Here is a 6,000-nt window from a genome sequence, read left to right on the forward strand (position 1 = left end):
GTACAGGACTGATTAACTGTCAAGATGAGTTTCCAAACTGCTGATAGATGAACAGGACTTAAACTGACGGCAGCAGTTCCCCACTTAGGGGCCACGGCCCAACAGTGGATCGACAAATCATCGGTAAACAGGACAATTTGATATACATATAAAATGTTTTCAAATGTTAAACATTAAAAATGTTTAAAAACTCCTTTTCGTTTGTTGTTGTTTTTTTTTCTCGTATTAAGGCCTGTCACTGTCAACGTTTATGTTGTCACCGCTGGACCACATTGTATACACCAGTGGCGATTGCTCTAAGACTGCAAGGGAAGCTCAGCTTCCCCTAAAATGTCAACAAAATAAGTGGTCAAATATGTGCTGTTGTGTGGAAATTTCATTGACTAAATATGCGCTAGAACACGTTCACCTTTTGTTCAGAATCAGCTACTTATCACAGGTAACCGACATGACTTCCTTCTCATTCATCCCCGCAGCGTCACAGTGCTTTACACAGTGTAGGCGCCGAGCGTCTACTGACTTCAACGGGGAAGCATAGAGTGGGTTGTTCCACTGCAGCAAAACTAGACGGTCATTGGATAAATGCTGGGCTTTGTCCCGCCCATTGGACGCTCAGCGTCTCTGGGGGTCTATGGGGCAGTGGGCTGGCCCGGACGCTCGGCTTCTGCATGATGATTGGATGATCTGTCTGAGGCTGAGTCCCTTTTTGATTGACAGCGAAATGAGCGAATCAGCGATCTTGAAGTATAAGCATCCACCTGAGCATTTTTTCAAGTTTTTCATTCCGTTGTTCGGAGTTGATCTGGAGACGTTACTGATCCTCAGCCACTTTGTCTTTGTTAAAAACGACTAGCGTTGTGTTTGGCGACTCTCTTCTGTCACTCTGCGAATTTACATATAAATAAACGGACACATTTTATGATGCAGGCTGAAAATGAGCTTCCCCTCCTTATAAGACCAGCAGCCGCCACTGGTGTACACGTTTGCTATCTCAGCCTGATCACATCCATGGCAAAACAGATAGCTGGTTAGCAACAGGAAGAATTAAAAGGAAAGAGAGTCAAGAGATTGTGAATGGACAAGTGATCTCTCCCATCAAATAAAAAAGAAGAATTGAGCTTCCTATATGTTCCCCCTGATTTCAGTTCAGTTGTGAATGTTTGATCATCAGCATTAACATAACAAGTGATCTGAGATACGCATTACTTGTCCTCTGTATTGTGAAGGGGTCGGATATGGGCTGCCAATATTTTTGAGATTTTCAAGTGGGCCATGAGTCGGAAAAGGTTGGAAAGCATTGCCCTAAGGGTAACAGAAGGGTCACAGAAACATAGCTGTCCATGGTCACAACAAACAATGCATTACATTTCATAACTTGGTCATTTCAGATCACACACACGTGGGACTTGAATTAATTTGCACAAAAACATTTGCTGAGTAATATTACCTGGGTTACTGAATAGTTCATGTTAACTGAGATGTGTGCTTTACCAACGAGAAGAAAAGGACAAAGAAAGGGGAAGAAGGCAGTTTGTGTGTATGTGTTTGGGACAGAGAAAGAGAAAGAAAATGATGTGCTTAAATCTGATGATTTCCACTTCGTTGAATGGAGCTCTTTTCTCTGTACCATAAGCGTGATTCTCTTATCTGGTCAATTTTTTAGAATTAACAGGCAGTGTGACCCCAAAAGGTCGGAAAGTGGTTTTCCAGTTCTGCTGTTAATGTTATTATCATGACAGAACATCTGCCTCTTCAGGCCGAAGAGAGGTGCTTCCATGCCTGGTCAATGTTAATTCTGGCATTTTTATTGTGGCAGGTCTCTGAAAGGTTTCATTTAAAATCCACCATTTATCTGCTAGTGCAGTGGTATTCAATTAAAATTCAAAGTTAGACAAAATTTCCTCAAGCAAAGGCCTGGAACATTGGTCCTTCAAGTGGAAGGGTGAGGGGAACTGGAGGGATTATAAATAATAAGTACTCTCATAATAATTATTAAATGTTCTTTTCTTATTTGAAAGAAAGTAAGGGCTGTAATAAATGAAAAATAAGTACATAACACAGAGCTTTTGAAAAAAATGTGCATCTTGAAATAAAATGCTTTAGAAAAGAATGAAATAAAAAGTGCAGCTTGAGTTTCCCTTTTCATTAACTCCATTTCACATCTTAATAGTCTCAACATTGTTTTAAATACACAATCTCAACACATCGTAAAAAACAGTTTTAACACCTTCTTTTATCTTTATTTCCCTCTCACACACCGAGGATATATTTGTGATTTGAAGAACCAAAAACCATTTCTATGCAGTTTTACATCTTCTCTCTCAGGCTTCTCTCTGGAGTTCCAGTAACAACAAGTCACTGAGCCAATCAGAAGAGAGGAAGCTCTGAGCCTCTCTTCTGATTGGCTGACTGTTTTCTGTGATCTAATAAAAATGTAGCAGATTTCAGGTAAACACTCAGAGAAACCAAATCCTGCAAAGTTGGTTGATGGGTCCAGGTGGAGCAGGGATAAGAGCGGTGACTGCTTTGTTGTGACATCACAAAGTTACAGAAGTCCTGACGACTGGTTTTAAGGCTCAGCTTCTGAATACAGGCTGTGTGCATATCTCAGTATTAATATAGAACCTAGACCTGCTTTATAATCAAACAAGACTTTGAAATCTCACTTTAAACAATATGGGATCTTTAATTCTCAATAATCTATAAGTTATAGGTCTGGGACCGGACCGTGGTCCACCTAACCTTGGTCCTAGTGGAATTAAGAAAAGGAGGGCTGTCCTCACTACACTACACTGTAGGGATGATTCATGAAATGACAGGTCACTCTCAGTGGCACACTGATCTCAATCACTATGTCACTTAGTCAGTCAGACAGTCAGTTAAATGATGTTAATAGTGAATATAATGCATCATTATCTGTATCTCTCTTATGTGTGTGTGTGTGTGTGTGTGTCATCTTTAAATTGTCTCTGATGACAGATCACCAGCAGTCGCCTTCTCCTCTGATTAGTTGGACATTACTGAAATTTAGAGAAGGCAATTAATTTATGCATACACATTAGTGCCTGTGTGTGGGTGTGCGTGTGTGTCTGTGTGTGTGTGTGTGCGTTTCTGCTACGTAATCTTTTTGTTCTTCAAAGTAAAATTTGTAGTTGCTGGTTTAATGCTGGTTTAATACTGACTGAAATATGTGTTTCATGTTGATCAGAATATGAAGCTTTGGAGTGAAATACTGCTTTAATCCATGTTAAGACTGGATTAGTTTAACAGCAAACACAGGTCTAAAGCCGGGGTTTGAATTTTTCGAGTCAATCCTAATATAATACCAACATGCTCAGATCGCTTCTGGGGTTAAAAGTGATGAGATTACATTAATGCCTGACCGCAGGATTCTGCTAATGATTCACTTTGAATTGACATTTTTTTAATGTATGCATTTGCATAGGCTTTCTCAGCCATCTATTCAAGTTTGAACTGTATGTACGTATTTTCTTTTAATGCGACCCAGTGTGTGAGCTGTCAGACAGCTTCTTCTAAAAACTTTAAAGCAGGGGTCTTCAACACATGGTTTCCTGAGCTACAAGTAGTTCAGTAAATCTACTCCAAATGCAACTAAATCAAATACACAGACCCCCCCCCCACCCACCCACCCACCCACACACACCAAATCACTATCTGTCAGGTGTCAGTCAAATCAGTTATGCAATCTTCTCAATTGTTAGATGTTGGAAATATGGGAGAAAGGAAAAGACAGGTAGCATCGCGCATACAAAGTTTTTAAAACAACTTCCATTTCACTGAGTTAACTGGAATGACTGATGACAACAATGACTGCTGCGCGGAGTCAGCATAAAACATTGTATAAAACATTTTACGAGGAATACTTTGCTGGTGGCAGTGTGACCTCTTTTAGTGTATCAAATATTTGATCAATGCACTGCACAGTGTGTCTGCACTGTGTCTTTTTATTTCCAGGAAAGAACATGTTCCTGAAGCCTTTCACGAACAAAAGAGGAAAACTTTTGACTTGATACAACAGAAAAAGTCATTTTTAAGCATGAAAATTCCTTCTAGAGGTCAGAAATAGTAGTTTATCAAAACAATCTCAAGTCAAACTTCACTTAAAATATTTGCTCAGTTGTCAGCACTTTTTGAAGGTCAAGAATGAACTTTCATGCTTATTTTTTTCTAAGAGTGCTATGGCTGAAAGATTAACCTTACTGCCAGACAACAGCCAAGTTTCCGTTTATAGTTTTGTACAAAATAGTGGAGAAAGTGAAGAAAAGTCTGCGTTTCCATTAAGACTGTGTTATGCATAGGGATGCAAAGATTATATATTTTTATGGTACGATTTTAGCCTGTGGAAGAATCTAACAAGACCACTAATATATTAAATCACATGAGCATTCTTTAGATATTTTAATGTGTTACTTATTGCTGCCCTTTAAAACAGAAATCATACATAATACAGTATGAAATAATAAATCATTAATTGATTAACTGCACTTAAAGTTGGTGCACCACTGGTATTACTGTTTTTTTTCCATGCAGGTTTCACAAAAAATAATGTCCCAGCATAATGTCCCTTTTTGGAGTGAGAGCAGAAACCCACTTGGTGTAGCTGAGCCTTAAGATTACTTAACCGTGATGTTTTAAAGCGCGGTTCATAGTGAAACCGGTTAATCACAGCATCCTTAGTTATGCGAATAATTCTGGGGTTTTCTCCTCTCGCGATATTGTTCCAAGTAAACGTGACATTTGAGAGTTTTTTCATGTGTTTCCATCACTCATTTTTAAGTTTGCAATTTCAAATTGCGCATTAAGCAGGTTAATGGAAACACACTGAGTGACAACATTTGTTTATGCCCATTGCTAATATCTCTATAGATTGCTATATCTAACTGTCTATGATATCCTCATTTGAGAAACCGCAGTTTATGGCACTTGTGTTGGCTTCATTTTTCAGGCCTGGAGGTTGCTGCTTGGTTGCATATAACAATTATTTTTGTCAATGATTATTCAGCAGATTATTTTTCAATCAGTCAATTAATATTTTGATCTATTAAAAAAAATGTGAAAGTGTCTTATTTTGTCTAAAACCCAGTAATATTCAATTTACTATAATGTACAACCAAGAAAAACATCAGATTCTCACATTAGATTTTTGGGACGCTAATAAATAAATAGGAGGAATGAAAAATGGAAACAAACATTAAATCTGATTCAGTAACAAAGCCAAAGCTGAGAGTCACTGCTGGCCGGGGTTAAGCAGAGCGACACAGCGCTTCCTGACAGCCAGCGGTGATAAGTTGTTTTCTCTGTAGCTCATAGAGGCTGCAGGGAATACCTGAGGGGGGGTGACACACACTCCCTCTCTCTATCTCTCTCTCTCTCTCTCTCACACACACAAACATACAGAATTACACATGTAGATGGAGACACGTTCACTTACACACATACTGCACATACAGACACACAAACAAGAAAATCAAATAATCACAAATATGCACACATCCAAATTAAATAAACACGCTGGATTTCAATATCCTGCCTGCAAATGTAACCAAAGTTTAATACTCGCACACAAAGAGGACAGGAACACACACACCACACAACAAACACATCTTGCAAAAATTTACATATTCATACACAGACCTACAGGCACAAAAGCATCCACACATACGTGAATGAATGCATAATCACGCCGTAAGAAATAGATAAAAAACACGACTGACTCACACATGCTCGATGACCTCACATTGCTGCCGTGAATACGAGCACGAAATGCACACAGCGCATTGATTGACCCAACCTTTGGTAATGTCACGTCTGCCCTCTCATAAATCCTCCCGGGTTGCCTCTGATTGGCTAATATCAGCGCTATACGCTCCGATAGGTTGAAATTTTAAAGATAACCTGCCTGAGGTGGAGGACGGGGGAAAGATGAGGCGATTGATTGATACGTGGACGGTTCGATGGAAGGAAAGGTGAAGAGGGTGA

This window comes from Seriola dumerili, unplaced genomic scaffold (assembly GCF_002260705.1).
Source record: "Seriola dumerili isolate Sdu_G_001 unplaced genomic scaffold, Sdu_1.0 BDQW01000161.1, whole genome shotgun sequence".
NCBI classification, from domain to species: domain Eukaryota; kingdom Metazoa; phylum Chordata; class Actinopteri; order Carangiformes; family Carangidae; genus Seriola; species Seriola dumerili.